Raw genomic sequence first — 22,199 nt, 5'->3', positions numbered from 1 at the left:
CAGGGTCTAAGTAATAGCAGAATCCTGCTGCCTCTCCACATACATGCTTCTCTTCCTCCACGCACTTCAGAGCCGTAACTAGACATTTCAGTGCCCTGGGTGAGAGAGACCACTGGAGCCTCCATCACACACACACAACAAAAAAAAAATTGTGAGTGTAGATGCTTCCTCCCAGTAGCGGTGCATTACAGGAGGGAAGGTTGTATGCCTAGTTCTTTACCAGTGCTTGACCATCCAGGGGATTAAGGGCCCTCGTTGCAGCCCTGCCGAGACGCAACACTGACATTGCACTGGTCTGGACAATCATATGACAAGGATGCAGGTAAGGAGGAAGGAACAAAGTTGGGACAGTACCTAGAAGTCCAGTGTATAAAACTGTTAAAAAAGCCTAGAGCACATGCACAAATAAGTTTAATAAAAAACTAACTGTGAATCGTTAGTAATAAAAAATGTATTAATACCAATAAAACTAATTGTAAACAAAATATGTAAATAGAGCCTTAAAATCTGTAAAAAATCGAATCTCGTGGTCATAGCTGAATACAAACACAATTTAAAAGATCTAATAACAAGGCAGCTTTTGCAGTGCAAATGTCCATGTAATCAGGGACCAATATTCAGTCCCAAGGTTTTGCAATATGTCGAAAGGGTCTCGCTAATGCCATTGTATCTGCCCCCGTTTCGTTATCTATGACAACTTCATCAGAGGGAGAATTGAGGATCTCCTACTCACACATATATAGTATGATTTTAACTATAAATCTATGTACAGTTCAGTGCAGTACAGTCAGTTAACAATCACATAAACATTGAGAAATATATGATTGGAGTTAAAAGAAGACAATCATATTGCCATAATAATATAATAAAACAAATATATATAAGTAAACATACATAAAATATATTTAAAATTGCTCAATGAGCATTGAACTCAGTGAGAGCCACTGTCATTTGATTGTAGCTCACAAAATTGCGTGACAATAAATTATATTCTTATGAAAAGACAACCCCAAACAATTCTCGGAGTTCACTAGATATAAACTAATATTGCTCAATAAATGAATCTCTGATACTAACCGCAAACTGTCTTAGCGATTTAACTGGTAACAGCTATATGGGCCTATTTATCAAGCCTTAAACTGTGCAGTTTCTGCTTAGTTTAGCAAAATTTTGGTATCATAGTTATTTAACAAAAGCCTAAAGCAAGAGGTATCAGAGAAATCACTGTCGTTAGGCTAGGTATCGGGGGAAGCCGCAGTACCTATAATTCTCTGGGCCAGCTTAGCTTTTTGGAGCTTGACCACGATGGTTTACTCCATCTGAAGATGGCATTAGTTGATCCTGTCCTATTGGGAGAGCATTCCAGGATAGGGATGTTCAGATCCCTATTCGGCTGGCTCTACCCTGTGTTAAATAACAGAACTGACTCTGTGCATGTGCAGTAAAGTCTCTGGGTTTGGACCTGAAGTTGTTAGTAAGGCAGAGTCCCCGCTGGAACATCCTCTTATTGGTTGTGCAGTCCTGCCAGGACTTTTGATAAATGGCTGCGGCAGGCCTTATAGTGAGATGTAAAGGTCACTCTTAAATTGAATTTCAATATGTTAACTCCAGAAACCATTAAGAAAGCTAAAACTTTCTGCCCTCCAAAATAAAATAAAATGGAAAAGGTCTCTCTTGTTTTACATCTGTCAATTCATGATTTACTTCCTCAATTCATGTGCAGTTTTCTGTGTGCAACAGACAAACATGAAGGTATGTAGAAGTATGAAACATGTATATGTGTAATTTACTGAAGTGTGGACGACCAACTTCCCCTATAAGGAAACTTTTAGGATGATTTATCTACTATTAACCTATTCTGACCAATGGGATGTTTATAAACTGCCATTCTAGTGAGCCCTTATCTCCAAACAGGCTATGCTCCCTGTAGAACACCTCCATAACTGGACTCCTGCCATCAATCACAGTCTGTGAGACCTATCATGGGGCCAGGTACAGGTATTCCTGGCCCCACCATCCTTAGAAAGAGCATTTAAGATGGATGATATGTTCAGGGCAAGGCAGCATTAATCGGTCTGACAAACTGGATCTACTACTAATAACAGAGGATACCTACTGTGGTCTAACGAGACTCCCGAAAGTCCAGAACTCCCTTCACCACACCCCTGGGTAAACATTTGTTTTTGTTTTTTTAAATATATAAAAATGAAGAAAAGAAATTCTTCCTTCTTTTCCCCTATAAAGATTTTCAATATTTTTAAAGTTCACATATTTAGTATTTTACTCTGGAATATCAGATAAAGTTGTAGTAAGATTATGAATTCCCTATTCTTAAATAGTAACCCTTGATGTCATATTTCTCATGTTTGACTATATATATTCTTCTGTATAGTACATCTAAAATAAAAATATATTTATGCCAATATGTTCCCAAAATATAACCCTACCTGTTAAAATAAACCCCAAAACATATGCTTGGTTTTCAGGTCCGGTGCTAGGGTTCTCGGCGCTCTAAGCAAAATTTCAAAATTTCCCACGGCGAATACACCAAATAACCGCCTCACATACCCTTACATAGTAGACTTTGTGCTTTCGGGTTTTTAAAAAAGAAAAGAAAGATAATCCTAACCTCCTCTAGTGGTCCAGATGCAGTCATGTTTGATGCAGAACGCTGTCCAGACTCCACTGCAGATGCAGGATTTCTAGAGGGGAGCTATCCAGGTGTTAGATTTCGGAAAAAAAAACTTGACACAATAAGCCAGTGGTTCCCAAACTTTAGCAGTTCACGCACCCTTAGAGTCTCCATAATATTTTCAACGTACCCCTCCAAAATAGTTTCTGAGCAGTCCTGTTTTAGGAGTAGTTGGGTCAAAAAATTGTAATAAGTATTTAGATCAGACAGAAATACTTATTTAGTTGTATGCAAAAATGCCCACTCTGCATCAAGACACTCTGCTCCCTCTGCATCCAGACACTCTGCCCCCTCTCCATCCAGACACACTGCCCCCTCTGCATCAAGACACTCTGCCCCCTCTGCATCCAGACACTCTGCCCCCTCTGCATCCAGACACTCTGCCCCCTCTCCATCCAGACACACTGCCCCCTCTGCATCCAGACACACTGCCCCTCTCACGCTGCCCTCTCTCACGCTGTCCCCTCTGCCCTCTCCCGCTGCCCCCTTTGCCCTCTGTCACGCTGTCCCCCACCTCTACCCTCTGTCACGCTGTCCCCTCCTCTGGCCTCTGTTACTCTGTCCCCCTCCTCTGCCCTCTGTCACGCTGTCCCCCTTCCTCTGTCACGCTGTCCCCCTTCCTCTGTCAAACTGTCCCCCTCCTCTGCCCTCTGTTGCGCTGTCCCCTCCTCTGCCCTCTGTCACGCTCCCTCTCACTCTGCCCCCTCTGCCGTGGCCAGTCAGAGAAAGAACAAACAAAACATAAACTTAACAATCCGCGCGGCGCCGGGACCAAGCGCCGTGGCACCCCTCAGAGCCACAGTGCACACTTTGGGAACCGCTGCAATAAGCCTATGAATTATGCACTTTTTAAAGGCAATGAACTGCCTAACATGTCCCTTCATCACACATATGTTCCTGCATCACATCTCTGCACACCCCCTATGCATCACACCACTGCACACCCCTCCGCATTACAGCACTGCACCCCCTCTGCATCACACCACTGCACCACCCTCTGCATCACACCACTGCACACCCCTCTGCATTACACCACTGCACCCCCCTCTGCATCAAACCACTGCACCACCCTCTGCATCACACCATTGCACCATCCTCTGCATCACACCACTGCACCATCCTCTGCCTCACTTGCAAACTATAGTGTAGAAATTGTACCCCATAGTTTGCAAGTCCAATATAGAGTATGAGGTGCCAAAAAAAAGTCATGTTACCCCCCCATTTTTTTTACCTCCCTACTTGCTAGATTGGACTTTGGGCACCCTCTTTTTTAAAAATAAATAAATAAATAATTAGATTGTATTTACTCACACTTTTTTCTCCTGGTCTGGTCAGCAGATGCAGGCGGGCTCTTCAAACCTCTTCTCTCTTCTCTTAGTTTCTCTTCTATTTTCTTTTCTTTTCAATGGCTGCTCCTTGGCTTCTTCACACAGGAGGTGGAGCAGTGCATGCTGGAAGGGAAAGGGGGCGTCGGGAAAGAACTTTATTCAGTCTGTCTATCACTGACAGACAGTGTAAAACTATTACTCTCTGAGGCGCCGCCGGACAGTGAGACTGTCACGTCACTGACTGACATCAATGATCATGTGTGAGATGCGCCGGGCGGCCCGGGCGCATCTGAGTGTAATGAAGAGGACAGAGGCTGCACTTCTCTCCCAAGCCGCTGACTAGATTAGAAAGTCTAGTCAGCGGCGCCTTGCAGGTCCCAGCGCCCTAGGCAACTGCCTAAGGTTGCCTGATAGGAGCGCCGGGCCTGTTGGTTATGGTAAAAAAAGTAAATAAAAAAAATTACTTAAATCATTTCTTATGAAGCAGCCCATGAACGAGCAGGTGTAATAATGTCCCCTGCTGTGCTCAAAGAATGACGTGTGTTCTACACAGAGATAAAGTTTATTCTTCGCAAGTGGCAACAGTGGGGAGTAAAACACTTCCAAAACCTTCCTTTAGAAAGAAGTTTATTCTGAGATCAGCAAATTCAACCCCTATTGGTAGCCGATGTAGACATGGATCAGACACCCCTATTTCCTCTGCTTCCCTTCTCTTCTACTTCCCCCTCTCCTCTGCTGCCAATCTCCCACTCTCCTCTGCTCCCGGGTGATTGCACTTGCCTTGTGTCCCTTCTCAGCTTGCCACTTGCCGGATCCTCTTCACTGACAGCAGCGTTTATCATCAGCAAAGCTGCAGGAGGCGGGCGCTTGTCTTCTTAGATGCGTTCTCTGTCCAGGGGCCAGGAAGGTGCTTCTCGCATAAATTCCAGGGGCAGATGTGATTGAGGCAAATAGTGGATGACCATACCACCCCCTCGGCATTGCGCCCAGGGCAGTAGCACAGGCCTCGCTACGGTACTGACGCACGTATTGTGTATTACCTGTATTTAGCTGTTTAACAAATGTGACAATGACCCCAATAGTCTTATTTCCTCTTTAAGATTTCCTTCTTTTTGACCATATTGTGAAATCTGGTGTTGCTACAGCTGCATGAAGATCCAAATGTTAGATGCTAGCCAGCATGGGTCTATAGGATACCACATTCCTTGCAGATATAAGTGAATCACAAAATGCATATTCATGTTCACTAGTACAAAAGATGTATATCATTAGCAGATGTTGCAATATCCATCAAACATCTAGACTAGCAATGGTACTGAACCATATGTAGGTATATAGAAACAGAGAGCATTTAGGAGAGAATACTTAATGTAAATGATTAAGTAAAATATATTGAAAACAAAGGGACCAGACAGAGAGGGAAACATTGAACATGGAGGAGAGTGTGAGGACAAAATTACGTAATTGTAATAAAGAGATAAGATAATAAAAATAAACAGAACGAAGATGATGGAGAAAGGGACAAGACAGGGAAAATGAAGGATATTCAAATGAGAGTTAAAAAAACACATCTTACCAAAACCATTCATTCCAAGTGGGGAAAGCTGGAAGATAAATAAGTTTTGGTTTATGTTCACAATTTCATTAAAGTTGTTCATTGGTCCAATTGGATTTTTTATATTTTTGAGGATGTCACATGAATTCTTGAGGAATAAAAGTTGAAGGTTTCACCCCCTGGTCCCTAAACTCTTTAAAATAAATCACCTAAATACAGTCAATCACTGCACTCCTTAACCATTAATTATGATTGAATGTGCATTGAGACACATGTCACTCTGCAGTAACTGAGGTATGTGGTGAAGGAAGAGAGTAACAGCAGGGCCGAATTAACCTGAGGTCTAACTAGGCTACAGCCCAGGGGTCTCGGGCATCCAGGGGGCACTTGAAAGTGCTCAGCAGCATTATTGATCGGTCGGGGGTGCCCACGACCTGATCACTGCTGCTGAGCACTTTCACTGCGGTCCATCCCCAGCGCACTGTAGTCTCCTTACTGAGGAGATCTCGTGAGCTCTCAGCCCAGGAGCCTCCATTCCCTTAATCCGGCCCTGAGTGAAAGAGAAGTAGATTACCTGCTCTTCCTGTCTATCTTCTCTAATCCCACTGCCACTCAGTCCACTCATTACATAATGAATGCAAGAGGAAGCTACTAGTGATATAGGTCAGCCCATACATTATATGCATAAAATTACTGGCGGAGCATAGAAAGCCTTAAATTTATACAACTATCATGTATTTTAAACTTAAAAAAGAAATTAAATATAATTTTCAAATATAAAAGCTGAACAGTAGAACCCCATACAGTACCATACAGTACCAAACAGTACCCTACAGTCACCCAAACATCCCTCAGCATCAGGTAACATTGTGCTATTCATACTCCTCAGTATCTCACCTGTAATGATAGGTCCAAAGGTAGACTTGTCACTGAGTCCATAACACCAAGCAGAAGAAAAAAAGAGAACATTCCATCCATCTTGTTGATATATTGCTCTCTTTGATTTTCTATGTATTATTCCCTGTAAAGTATTATGTAGAATCTCTCTAGCTGTATGATAACCTCAGTCCCAGGATCACCTTTTATACAGGTACTGGAGAAAATCTAACCAACCACAAGGCAGATTAGCTGATCTCAGGAATGACCAGAAGAGATGCCTGGGGTCAGTGCATGGCTGTTACAGGTGTGTAATCATATGTATGTGTGACCACATGGTGATTATCATGATGAGATTCTGTACATCGTTTATCGTCACGTGAAGATTTATAAATTCTGCAATTAATAGTCTTGATAAAATTTAGTGGTTTCTCACTATAATGCTTAACCTTTGAGAGCTGATTTCTTTTTGGCAAACAGTGAAATTTGTAGAAACTTCAACGTTAGTGAAATATTTTGTTTATAATTAGTTATGTATTGTGGTTCAGTACTGGGGCGTCCTATATATACAATACATTGTGATACCTTTACCTAAGCGAGACTATCATCTATGACAATTTTAAAGAGAATAGTAATTAAGAGATTATGATAACTGGATTACACATTTCATAGTACGACACATGAACAACTACATTGTGTTGTGTATTTTTTGAAGAGTTTATTCACCCTAGTCTCTACTTTTTTTGTTGTTAATGCACATATAATAGTACTAGTAAATTGACTGCATTAGATGTCATTCAAAACTAGGCAGTATATATTAGTGGAGCAAAACAGTGTGTTTTTGTCTGACTATTAGCAGATAAGACAAAATACAATTAGATTGTTTTGTTTTATAATTTAAAATTTTTCAATTGAATATAATCTTGTGTGGGACAGTGACATCTGAAATACATTTTTTTAAAAATGGGTGTTTGCACATGAGGTTCAGCAGTAACTGCACACCCCCAAAAATACTATATATTCTAATCTTTTCTATTGTTCAATTCTTGTCAATTTTGAAAGTGTCATTCAATGACACCTATATTTAAAAAGGATGTTTGTGTGTGACAGTCAGCAGCAGATCTTTACACTCCAAAAAATGCTAAATATTTTAATCTTGTCTGTTTTTCAATACTTGTCAGATTGTAAAGTGTCTTTCAGTGACAAACATTTTAAAAAAGGGTGTTTTTTTGGGGGCATTTTCAACATACAGCAACTGCATGTAGAACATTACAGCAGCTACAAATAAAATTGTCATCTGCCATGTCACCAAGTGAAGCAAGCCAAATAGATAAATTAAACAACCACAAAAATTTAGTGTAAGGTGCAAGAGACAAAAATGTTTAAACACTACGCACACACTAAATTTGGAACATTACATTGTGCATCATGGAGAGTGATGGAGAGAGGCATCAGTAGATATTTAAACAAGTACATACTCAATTGCAAAGAGCTACGTCATTTTCTGTCGCTTTGAAATAAATGTTGATGCTGATAAACCAAGTTGTCCTGAACCCATACTAAAAACCTTCAAAGACTATGCAAACAATACATAGCCAGAGCCTCCATAAGTAGCTAAGAGCAGGACTTACCTTACCTTGCTGCTATATAAATAGACTAGCTGAAGTACCCAGCATTGCCTGGGTTTAAAACTTCAAGTTATTAAATTACCAATAATTAGCAGCTTAGCAGCTCTTCCAACACACCCATGAGGTGGCCGCCCATTGTCATTTATGTTTTTATATTAAATGTCATTCAAATCCATCAAGTGGAAGGCTGAGAAAAGGCTTCCTGTTTCAAAATTGTGTTCGGTGTACACCAACAGGAGGTCTGACTGGGACCTCAACTCCCTTGTATGTCTTCTGTGATCCACTGTTATCAGTCTGTAAAGTTTTAAGCCAAGTCCATCCAATGGAAGACTCAGAACAGGCTACCCGGGACAAAGTTATGCCCAGTGTACACCAACGAGAGGTCCGAGGTCTGGACCCTATACCCTGTAAAACCTTGTCAGGATTCAACTCGAACACCTCATATTGGTTTCATTCCACTGAGTGCAGGGGTGTCTGAATGCATAACTGGACAGACAAACAAATCAAATACATAAAGTGGAAGGCCAAGAATAGACTTCCCAGCTCAAATTTCTGCCCAGCATATACCAACGGAACGTATGACCGAGACCTCAACCCCGTAGTATATCTTCTGGGATTCAATGTTATCAGTCTGTGAAGTTTTCATCCAAATCCACACAATGGAAGGCTCAGAAAAGGCTGGCTCCCCGGGTTAAAGTTCTGCACATAGTACACCAACAGGAAGTCCAACCAGGACCCTAACCCACCTAATACCTGGCCAGGATCCAACTGGACCACCATGGGTTGATTTCATCCCCATCAGTGCAGGGAATTATCCAAAATCACAAACGGAAAGACAAAAAATAAATAAATAAATAGACCAATCAATTTAATATATAAGATGTTATCAAAATCCTTCCAGTGGAAGGCCCAGAACAGACTCCCTGGGTTAAAGTTCTGGCCAGTGCACACCAACAAGAGATCTCAACAAGCTAGTACATCTTCTGGAATCCATTGTTACCAGTCTGTGAAGTTTTAATTCAAATCCATCCAGCGGAAGGCTCAAAACAGGTTCCCCCTGGTCAAATCTCTGCCCAACGTACACCAAAGGAAGGTTCAACTGGCACCCTAATCCCCCTTAAACCTGGCCAAGATCCAACTGGACAACCTTAGTTGATTTCATCCCAATTGGTGCAGGAGTGTCCAAATGCATAACTGGATAGACAAACAAACCAAATCCTTCCAGTGGAAGGCTTAAAACAGGCTCCCCGGTTCAAACTTCTGGCCAACCTACACTAACAAGAGGTCGTACTGGAACCCTAACCCCCCTAAAATTGGCAAGGATCCAACTGGATCCTTGGACTTCCTCCCAGTTGGTGCAGGGGTGTTGCATATATTCACTAAAAAACAAACAAGCTTTTATATATTTAGATCATCAAACCATACTTTTTCATTTTTCTTCCTTTCAATTATTTTATCAAAATTAATAACATTCTGTGGTTTATAATTCTATTTGGTTGTTTAGCGCTGTCATGTTTGTTTTTATAGAGATTACCTATATTGGGACTATCCACAATCCAAATGTTATTACTATTTTATTATTAGTGCCTATAGTGATCACTCTTTGGAGCTATTAATATTTGTAAGATGGCCCATTGATCCAGCCCAAGGTAGCCCACTATGGGACCGGTCCAGCCTGCACCTGCTGCAGATGACTGGAAAAGAATATTAATGCTATAAATAGTAATATAAGAGCACAAACTACTCAAAATTACATTAGTTTACCTAATTTTCTCAATTTTTGATTAAATCCATATCCAAAATTTCAAACCTTTCACAATTTTTTTGTCAAAATCGGTAGCAAAACAGAAACACAAAGACATTTTATAACCAAAACTATATCCAAAACAATACATGGGGTCAGCACAAATTGTAGTTATTATTACCTAAATATCACAAGCAGATTGTAAATACCAACAGGCCTAAAATATTACCAAATATTGTATAGGAAAGGATTTGGTTGTTGAAATGTAGTATTCTCCGTTATATACCTTTAACATGAATTAATTTTATACTTTCTTTTAAATGTATTCATGTTTAAATGAATTTATTATACTTATATTTTAAAGTTATGTTGTCCAAATTTAAATGCCTAATGAATAATAAAGAAATATCATTTTACAGCATAATAGAAGCGAGGTAAGCTGTTCAATAATGTGCAAAGAAAGGGACTTCAATGGATATGAAATTTAGAGGTTAGTCATAACTATAACATATTATTAAAAAAATCTTGGAAAAAAAACTTTAAGTTTGAGCAACAAACTGTTATTTGTATCATCCTCTGATCATTCGAGCATCTCAAATTGGAATTTAAGGACATTCTTTATTCTACACAAACCCACAAGGCCAAGCCCTGATATGCCCAAACTGTACCAGGAAGCGGTGAAGCCCCAGTTCTGAATCACAAAGCCCTAGAATTTGATTGTTCCACCAAAATTTAAAACAAAGGGGACATGTTATAATCTCTTCTCCTTTATCCCTTTATCTGTCTTAATGTTGTAAATCTGCCTAAGCATGGCTATTTTTTAAACTATATGTATATTATTCAAATGCTGACTCACCTATCTACGCACTCACACTTGCTCTTAAGGGCTGGGTGACGCACTTATTCCATCTCTGAGGAGTAAATCTATGTGTTTTATTTTACTTGGGATGCACAGTAAAACAATGTTGTATTTTGAGTTCCATGCAAGTTGCACTTGCTGCGCCCTCCACATGGAAAGGAGATCTGGGGTGTGCACATGCAACTAAAGTACAAAAAGGGCAGGAGTATCTCTTGCATGTGCACAACCCCTGGTGAAAAATTCTGTGCTGCAGATTATGATGCAGATGATGATGATGGAGATGATTATAATGATGATGGAGATGATGATGATGATGTTGGAGATGATGATGATGATGATGATGATGGAGATAATGATGATGTAGATGATAATGATGGAGATGATGATGATGTTGGAGATAATGATGATGGAGATGATGATGATGATGCAGATGATAATGATGATGGAGATAATGATGATGATGATGCAGATGATAATGATGATGGAGATGATGATGATGCAGATGATAATAATGATGATGATGATGGAGATGATGATGATGATGCAGATGATGATGATGATCAATACGGAGTCTCCAATGAGATGATGATGATGATGGAGATAATGATGATGGAGATGATAATGATGGAGATGATGATGATGATGGAGATAATGATGATGCAGATGATAATGATGGAGATGATGATGGAGATGATGATGCTGCAGATGATGATGATGATGATGAAGATGATGCTGATGGAGATGATGATGATGGTGATGAAGATGATGATGGTGATGATGATGATGGAGATGATGATGATGATGATGATGATGATGGAGATGATGATGATGGAGATGACAATGATGGAGATGATGATGATGATGGAGATAATGATGATGCAGATGATAATGATGGAGATGATGATGGAGATAATGATGATGCAGATGATGATGATGAAGATGATGCTGATGGAGATGATGATGATGGTGATGAAGATGATGATGCAGATGATGGTGATGATGGAGATGAAGATGATGATGATGGTGATGATGATGATGCAGATGATAATGATGCAGATGATAATGATGATGGAGATGATGATGATGCAGATGATAATAATGATGATGATGATGGAGATGATGATGATGATGCAGATGATGATGATGATCAATACGGAGTCTCCAATGAGATGATGATGATGATGGAGATAATGATGATGGAGATGATAATGATGGAGATGATGATGATGATGGAGATAATGATGATGCAGATGATAATGATGGAGATGATGATGGAGATGATGATGCTGCAGATGATGATGATGATGAAGATGATGCTGATGGAGATGATGATGATGGTGATGAAGATGATGATGCAGATGATGGTGATGATGGAGATGAAGATGATGATGATGGTGATGATGATGATGCAGATGATAATGATGGAGATGATGATGATGATGGAGATAATGATGATGCAGATGATAATGATGGAGATGATGATGCTGCAGATGATGATGGAGATGATGATGCTGCAGATGATGATGATGAAGATGATGGTGATGATGGAGATGAAGATGATGATGATGGTGATGATGATGATCAATACGGAGTCTCCAATGTTAAAAAAAATAGAAAACAAATAAATTACAAAATTGAAATAAAAAAAAAGTAGGAAAATAAATAAAAAGAAAAGTGGATTTAAAATGATTCCTAAGGATTTAGGTGTGCAATACAGAGGACAGCGAGGAATTATATCAGTCTTTACTCAAAATAAAATCATTTTAATACTGCTGTCTGTATTTTGTTTGTATTTTTATATGTGGCACTATGGATTTCAGTGGGTTCTGAATGCCAAGAATTGCTGGCACTTCTAGTTCTATGAGCATCAGTATGTTCGGGAGGCATGTGTTTGCTGGCACTTGTAGTTCTACAAACACCACCATGTCCAAGCAGATAATGGCTGCCAGGGCTTGCTGGGGCCTGTACTGTCACATATTAAATACTACTATTGTCTATTTTTACATTTCTGGATGCTGGGAAGAGCCCCAATGCTATTAGCACAGTTTTTCTGGGGGATTCATTGTGGGTCAGTTCCTTTACGGAATTCAACTCTCTGATCATCAGACTGAGGCTGTGTCCGTCTAGGACACAGGGACCCTCAATGCTGCTTTCCCAATAGTGGGACCAGCGCAGCCTGTCATAGCCTAGTGCTGTTAGTGGCTTTTGTGTGGACACCCCACAATGTTTGTCCTACCTGATAAGCCGCAAACAGCTGGACTATCAGCACCGGTGATCATTTCACTTTTGTTCATTTATTTTTTGTTCTATTATACTCATTTAAAATGCCAGTGATTATATCCAGGTTAATGATGATGATCAGCTTATCTAGTATGCGGCCACATAGATATCTGCTTAAGGCATAACTTGATGCAGCCACTTTATAGGAGGAAGGAACTATACTAGCCAGGAATCATGCATAGATCTGGGAACTGGCTAAAAAATTTAATTAATTGGTCACAAATACAGCCCTAAATTAGTAAATAAAACATACAATAATATTACAATTAGAACAGAACACCTTATTTATTACTATTTATCAATAAATACAACAACTCTTCTTAAGTTTATGAAAAAATTCTGGTCTGTTTCTACTTAGGACAGCACAGTGGTTTAGTGGTTAGCACTTCTGCCTCACAGCACTGGGGTCATGAGTTCAATTCCCAACCCTGGCCTTATGTGTGTGGAGTTTGGTTGTTCTCCCCATGTTGGCATGGGTTTCCTCTGGGTGCTCCGGTTTCCTCCCAGACTTCAAAAACATACTAAAAGGTTAATTAGCTACTATCAAATTGACCCTAGTCTCTGTGTGTGTGTGTTAAGAAATTTAGACTGTAAGCTCCAATGGGGCAGGGACTGGTGTGAGTGAGTTCTATGTACAGCGCTGCGGAATAAGTGTCGCTATATCAATAAATGGGGATGATTATATACAAACACATGCTATGCCCTATTAGTTAATCAATAATTACCGCTATATAGAGAGTATATATACTGTTAACGATTGTTTGTACAATTTCAGAATGACGTTACAATAATTGCATGCAGAACCGCAGTAGAGTACTGGGGATAGGATTTTCTCACATCACCCACACACGCTATTAAAAAGCTTAGACAACTAAAGTGTACTTTACACACAAAACAGCTGTGCGGATCCTTAATTGTAAAGCTTTATGGTTAAAAAACATGCTTTATACTACAACATTATCTCTTACTTCCTTGAGGGCAGACAGAGTGTTTATTGAGAAACCCAAGATTATGTTCTATGTATACTGAGGTATAAACTCTAAAACCAGCACATTGGAAATCAGTGTTTAAAAGACACTTGACCCCTCACAGCCCCACTGGATTACCTTAGACGTCATATTCTTATTGCACACCACTGATTACCACTGACACTTTTATTTCTTTTAATTCCATTACATTCTATTATTTTACTTCTCTTTACTGAAATTCTTTTACTCTGACATTATTTTTAGCAGATTGATCATTTACATTTCTGTATTTTTTATATAATTATATATGTATTTTTGCTATTTTTATTACCATCCAATCCCCATTACTCAAACAGAAAGAATTGCGGCTTTAGCGCTTCACTCGGTGTGCAGCCCAATACATAATAAAAGTTCCCACCAACACTCAGAATTGTACACAAAAGAATAATAATACATACTGTGGCAGAGGCCCGCTACTGCAGAAGCACACACGTACAACTTCTTCCTTTTTATGGCTCTTTATTGTCAGGATGGTAATAATGTTTTGACACCGTATACTTGCACAGCAATTATGGAGACCCTCAACGCTTACTATACATAGTCCAGCTCTCTGTCCAGATCAGCCAGCTAGCCCAGCGTTGATCTCCCTGAACAATGAAACAAGCAGGGTTTTATACCTGACACTCCTCCCAGAGGCCTAGCTTGATGGACAGGTGACACACCCACCTTCTCTTTAAAAGGAAACGCCAATCCCTGGCTCTGTTTAGACTATCAGACCCACCCTGTCTGTTTGCTGAGAGGAAGCATCTTTTAAATCATGTAAGTAAACCAATTTTAAACTACACATATGTTTTTACCTGGTTTAATCTCCACCTAGGTACATAACTGTGCCAATGTTTTACTCTACTTACCTGCTTTCTCTGCATATTGCCAGCTAAATGCCTCCTTTCGTTACATATCCCTCCCCCTAGTGTCTCCAAGTAGGGGGACGCGGACTTCGCGAGGAGCGCATATTTTCGTGACAACGCATCTGCATTTTTGTGTAGAATCCCAGGCCTATGTTCTACTGAGAACTTGAAAGGTTGTAGTGCCAAGAACCAGCGGGTTACCTTGGCATTTACCTCCCAGTTGTTCTGCATCCATCTTAATGGTGCATGGTCTGTTATTAGGGTAAACTCTCTGCTTAGGAGATAATAGCGCAGAGCTTCTGTAGCCCATTTTATAGCGAGACATTCTTTCTCCACAGTGGCATATTTTTTTTCCCTTGGAAGCAACTTACGACTTAGGTACAGGACAGGATTTTCTACTCCATTCTTCTCCTGTGACAAGACTGCACCTAAGCCAACACCACAAGCATCAGTTTGGAGGAAGAACCTCCAGGTAAAATCTGGTGCTTGTAGAACTGGAGAGGAACAAAGAGCTAACCAAAGATCAGACCAGGCGGTTTCTGCAGAGTCAGACCAGGTTAATCTATCTGGACAACTTTTTTTTAACATGTCCGTAAGTGGAGCAGCTCTAGTGGCGAAGTGGCTTACAAACCGCCTGTAGTAACCTACTAAGCCTAAAAAGGTTCTTAACTGTGACTTTTTCTCTGGTCATGTCCAATTTTTGACTGCCTCCACTTTGTCTAGCTGGGGTTTTACATGCCCTCGACCAACAATGTACCCCCAAATATTTGGCTTCTCTCATGGCTATGCCACATTTCCCTGGGTTAGCTGTTAACCCTGCGGACCGTAATGAAGCTAAGACCGCCTCAACTTTGGCTAAATGTGATCCCTAGTCTGGGGTATAAATCACTATATCGTCCAAGTAAGCAGCTGCATAAGCTGTGTGAGGTCATAGCAATTTATTCATAGCCCTTTGGAAGGTGGCAGGTGCCCCAAGCAACCCAAAGGGTAGGACTTTATATTGATAGAGACCATCAGGGGTGGAAAATGCAGTCTTTGGCTTGGCCGTGGAAGTCAGGGGAACTTGCCAATAACCCTTTGTTAGAACAAGGGTTGTTAAATAATTGCTGCCAGCAAGATTTTCCACTAGTTCATCCACACGTGGCATCGGATAGGCATCAAACTGCGACATACTGTTTAGGTGCCTAAAGTCATTGCAGAACCTAATTGTCCCATTGGGTTTCGGGACAAGCACAATGGGACTATTCCATTCACTAGTGGACTCTTCAATTACATCTAACTGGAGCATCTTCTCGACCTCCTTTCTCAAGTCCACCCGTCTGGCTTCTGGAATACGGTATGGCTTCTGCTTGACAATGAATCCTGGCGCAGTGACAATGTTGTGTTCGATTAAGGTAGTGCGCCCCGGAATGGAAGAGAAGACATCCCTGTTTCGGCGAATCATTTCTTCAGTCTGTTGTCTCTACTGAATGGACAAGGCTGGCTCTATGGGCACTTCAGACTTTTCAATGGCAGTACTCACTACCTGAGGAGAGGTTTCCTCATCATGCCAGGGTTTAAGGAGGTTCACATGATATATTTGCCCCTCCCTTCTCCTACCTAACTGGTGGATTCTGTAATTGACAGGACCGACAGCCTCTAGAACTTCATATGGACCCTGCCAGTGGGCGAAAAGTTTGCTTTCCTGGGTAGGAACCAGGACTAGGACCTTGTCCCCAGGCTTAAAAGATCGAACAACAGCACTTTTGTCATAACTTTTTTTCTGTCGTTCCTGAGCCTCTTTTACATGTTGCTGCACAGTGGGCCCTATCTTTCCTAGCCTCTCATACATTTGGGACACAAATTGTACCAGATTTGGTTCCCTGGGACCTTGCTGCTCCCACCCTTCTTTTAACATATCCAAGATACCCCTGGGCTGTCTCCCAAACAATAACTAAAAAGGGATTAAACCCTGTTGAAGCTTGAGGTACCTCACGGATGGCAAACATCAAATAGGGAATAAGAGTGTCCCAATCTTTTTTATCTTGAGCCACTGCTTTCCTGAGCATGTGCTTTAATGTGCGGTTAAAGCGTTCCACCAAGCCATCTGTTTGTGGATGGTATACAGAGGTGTGAAGTGCCTTAACCCCTAACAACTGGCACATGTCCTTCATCAGTTTAGACATGAATGGAGTACCGTGGTCTGTGAGAATTTCTTTGGGTATTCCCAAGCATGTAAACATCAATACAAGTTCTTTAGCTATGGTGCTGGACTTTATGTTTCGTAGGGGAATTGCCTCTGGATACCTGGTTGCATAGTCAACCACCACTAGTATATATTGGTGCCCACGTGCAGATTTTTCCAGGGGCCCCACAAGGTCCATAGCTATCCGTTCAAAGGGAACTTGTACTATTGGTATTGGAATGAGAGGTACCCTGTACATGGGTTTGGGACAGGTTCTCTGACAAATGGGACAGGACCGGCAATACTTTTTCACTGCCATGTGTACACCGGGCCAATAAAACCTAAGAAGAACTCGTTCCCGTGTTTTATCCTCCCCTAGGTGTCCCCTACAGACATGTGTATGTGCTGCTTTTAACACTAGGGTTACATGGACCTGAGGAACCATTAATTGTTCTACTTTTTCCCCCTGTACATTAGCAACTCTATACAGGAAATTATTTTTAACAATAAAATATGGTATACCTTCTGCAGGCTAGGGGGCTTTTGCTACCCCATTTACCTCAGTCACACTTTTAAAGGCATGTTCCAATGTGGCATCATTAAGTTGGTCTCGAGCAAAGTCCTGCAGAGGAAACAAAATTGGTATTGCGGACCAGTCCGTATCCTCACTGACAGGCGGGGTGGGCTCATCTGCGACATCACCGACCAGTGCTAGTTTGGACTGTCCATGTTTCCCCACAGTTGGATGCTTTTGTGGAACTCCTGCTGTGACTCCCAGGATGGCATTCCGGTTTGGCGGTTCCCAAAGATCGATGTCCAGATGTTGTGGAGTCTTAGGCGGTTCCTTTAAGACCGGGCTTCCGACCGTTGCATCAGTTGCCGGCATGTCCGGCCGGCTCCGCTCACCGAGGACATCATTAAACAGTGGGAAGTCTCGCCCCAAAATGAGTGGATATGGGAGTTTAGGTGCTATGGCAGCTACCACCATAACAGTTTTGTCTTTGAGTGTGACTGGTAGTATTGTTCTTTCATACTCCTCTGTTGTGCCATGTACGCAGAGAACTTTCACTTTGGGCAACCGAGAAGTTATGGTTTCGGGTAAAGCAGTGCTGGAAACCAATGAGAGTTCACTCCCCAAGTTAACCAAGGCCAGAACAAGGTTTTGGTTGATTAGCACAGTCACCCGGAACAAACAAGGACTTCCTGATGTGGGACTCATGGTAAAACAGCTTGAAAATGCAGGCCCAATATGTGCTACAGAACAGTCCATGGGTTCCTGTAGTTTAGGACACTCTGCCTTAAAGTGGCCTGGCTCACCACATTCAAAACACTTCAGATTAGACAGCTTTGCACCTGGCACTCTGTCCGTAGCAGTTTTGCCATTGGGCCCTGTGGCAAGGATTGTCAAACCTGGCTTTTGGCGTGGCAGCGGCTTTGGCACAAATGCAGGTTCTTTAGTCATTTGCTGTAGCGCACAAAACCTTTCTACCACGGTGGCAAGCTCTTCATAAGTTTGTGGGTCTGATTGCAGAACCCACCTTTGCAAATCGCAGTTCAGCCCCCGGATGCAGTGATCTATCGCCAGAACTTCAATAATCCGAGAAGACGAATTCTCCTCAAGCTGCAGCTATTTCTTTAAAATTTTAGAAAGCTCAGCCACTTGCGCTCTGACCAGTTTTTCTTTATCATAGCGCCATTGGTGATAGCGCTGGGCTCGGCCTGGCCCGGAAACTCCAATGCGAGCCAATATCTCAGACTTTAGACACAGATAATCAGAGGCCCGTTCCTCATCTAGATCCATATAAGCTCGCTGAGCTTCACCAGTCAGATATGGTGCCAGTGTCTCAGCCCAATCTTTAGGAGGCCATTTTGCCCTTTTTGCAAGTCTCTCGAAAGACACCAGATATGCTTCTACGTCATCAGCTGGTGACATTTTCTGGAGAACAGGACCAGGTGGTTAATTTCTGTCATGCCTCACCTGGCTTAACTCTTCCCTTAAGAGCCTTGTGTTTTCCACCTGTGCCTTGGCGACTTGTAGCATCTGAGCTTGCTGCTGTTGCTGCACAGCGGCCACATTCACGAGGGTTCTCAGTACTTCCTCCATGTTGACATCTGCGCGGGTTGGGTAGCGGAAACTTGCTTCCCGGAGCATCCCACTCCTGACACCACTTGTGGCAGGGGCCCGCTACTGCAGAAGCACACACGTACAACTTCTTCCTTTTTATGGTTCTTTATTGCCAGGATGGTAATAATGTTTTGACACTGTATACTTGCACAGCAATTATGGAGACCCTCAACGCTTACTATACATAGTCCAGCTCTCTGTCCAGATCATCCAGCTAGCCCAGCGTTGATCTCCCTGAACAATGAAACAAGCAGGGTTTTATACCTGACACTCCTCCCAGAGGCCTAGCTTGATGGACAGGTGACACACCCACCTTCTCTTTAAAAGGAAATGCCCATCCCTGACTCTGTTTAGACTTACAGACCCACCCTGTCTGTTTGCTGAGAGGAAGCATCTTTTAAATCATGTAAGTAAACCAATTTTAAACTACACATATGTTTTTACCTGGTTTAATCTCCACCTAGGTACATAACTGTGCCAATGTTTTACTCTACTTCCCTGCTTTCTCTGCATATTGCCAGCTAAATGCCTCCTTTTGTTACAATACATAGAGCGCTTCCTTTTTGCTTACTGGATAATATTTCAACCGAACATGCATTGATGTAATCAGTTTCCATATGATTGGTTACTAAATTAGGAATCTAGAATATATAATGCTTATCATGGTGTAGTATATTAAAGCAAAAAGACAGTGTGAATAGAGAGATAATCTATCATAAATCCTTCTGTGTCTTTATAAGGAATTTCACCCTCAAACACCAGTGTCTTCACGCTTTTTTCACCCCTATTGGATGTATGCTTACAACATGCCTCAAATAAATGTGTCCCGAAAGTTCCTGTTAGCTGTCCATCACTATCCCGCAAAGGGAATCCACAATCAAATAAACAGAGAATAGCGATCTAGCACATTAACTTTTAAATAAAACAATTCACATGCACAGAGATGGACCCGTACCAGAGCATAGGATATTTCAAGCGTTGAACAAGGTAAGTGTTACCATTGAAGTCCAATGTGTATACTCCCATTGTGCTGCTTCACCTCTATAAAAACCACTTCAACTCAAAATCAGTGTTGAATCCCTTAGGTATTAGGGTGTCAAGGTTGTAGATCCACTTTATTTCAATTTTTGACAAATGGGTTAGACTATCCCTATTTTTCCAACACTCATCAATTCTATGCAGACCCCAAAATCCTTTAAAATGTTTTCCTGAATATGAATGTGTAACCTTAAAATGATGAGACGAAGCCTGAGTATCTAAGCCTCTTTTTATGTTATATAAATGCTCCCGCAATCTCACTTTCAAAGGGCATGTTGTTCTTCCTATATAAACTTTTTCACAGGTGCATTGTATTGCATACACGACATTCTTCGTATTACATGCTATGAATTGTTTAATCTTACATGTTTGCCCATTTAATATAAGGTCAGTGGTTTTATTGCCAATACCTTTACATATTTTAGAAGCAGCACAAAATCCGCCCTTTGTTCTAATAGAATGTCTTATTTCATCCGGGAGATGGCTTCTGACAATCATGTCCTTAAGGTTAGGAGCTTTCCTATAAATGAATGATGGTTTATCTGGGATCATGCTCCCTATTACTGTGTCCCTCTTTAAAATCTCCAAATGTTTTTTAAAAATTCTTTCAACTTGTTTGTGATTAGTGCTATAACCTGAGATGAAATCCCATTCATATTTCTCATTTTTTGTAGATTTATCCTCTCCCTTATGTGATAGAAGGGCCTCTCTATATATTCGCCTCACTTTTTCATCTGACCTCTTAAGTAGAGCACTCTGATAACCTTTTTCACTAAAGGCTTGTTTCATCTCTTTTACTTGCTGTGCAATTACGTCTTATTCTTCTTATCTGTCCCAATGGTACAATATCTAACCAGATCTTATGATGGTTACTGTTATAGTTAATATAACTCACAGTATCCATGGGTTTGTGGAAAGTTTTAATTTGTAAACTCATTTCCTTATTGTATACTGTAATGTCTAAAAAATTAACACTAGACTTGCTCCATTCAAAAGTAAATTCAATGTCATATTTGTTGGTATTTAAATAACAGAAAAAAGACTGTAAATCCTTTACCGATCCTCTCCACACAAAAAAGATGTTGTCTATATAACGATACCAGAACACCAGGCTTGCCCCAAACTCATGCCCCGACCAAACACACTCGGTCTCCCAATGGTCCGTGAATATATTGTTATAACTTGGGGCAAACCTGGTGCCCATGGCTGTTCCGACATTCTGAAAAAAGTATTGTCCTTGAAATCTGAAGTAAATGTGTATTAACACAAAATCAATGCCATCTTTAATGAAGGCTTTTTGTTCTTCTGAATACTCTACGTCTACAAGACTAGATCTAACTGCTTCTATACCTAAATTGTGTTCTATTATTGTGTATAGAATACTTTGAATATGATGATACATCCTTTTAAGGATTAGGAGGACTATATGGAAACAGAAGAAGAAATACAAAGGAGAATAGAAAAGGATAATAAAGAAACTGTGAACAGAAACAAAAGAAATTTATGAGGGAAAATAATTTAGATGATCCATACATATTTACACAGAAGCCCCCGGGGAATTAGAGAGCATAATGGTTATGAGAGGAACTTCAAAAGATCAGAATGGGTAGTATCAACCAACAATAGATTTGATGCCTTGAGAGAGAGAATGGGTTATGAGAATAACTCTTCACAAACATCCTCTTTTTTTAGATCGGGGTGCAAAATGGAAATGGATGAGATAAGGTACATAAAAATAAAAAAAGAGAAAAAAAAGGAGGAAATAACAAATCCAATAGGAAAAAGAAAAAGAGTAGATAACATCTAAGCAAATTAACTATTGAGAATGAGGTTGATAATGTCAAGGAGACAAATATCTTTAATTTGAGTTCAAACATTCTGACAGAAGGTGAGTAACTCCTATTGAAGAAAGGATTAAAGGATTAAAATTCCCACAAACAAAATTAATTCCTGTGATACGTTTATAGACTTACAAAAAATTGTGAGGAAAATTACTATAAAAATGTTCTTCCATATGAAGGAGGAGATTGGAGA

The sequence above is a fragment of the Mixophyes fleayi genome, chromosome 2 (assembly GCF_038048845.1).
Source record: "Mixophyes fleayi isolate aMixFle1 chromosome 2, aMixFle1.hap1, whole genome shotgun sequence".
NCBI lineage: Eukaryota > Metazoa > Chordata > Amphibia > Anura > Limnodynastidae > Mixophyes > Mixophyes fleayi.
The sequence above is the reverse complement of the archived record's forward strand: the minus strand, read 5'-3'. Positions refer to the sequence as shown.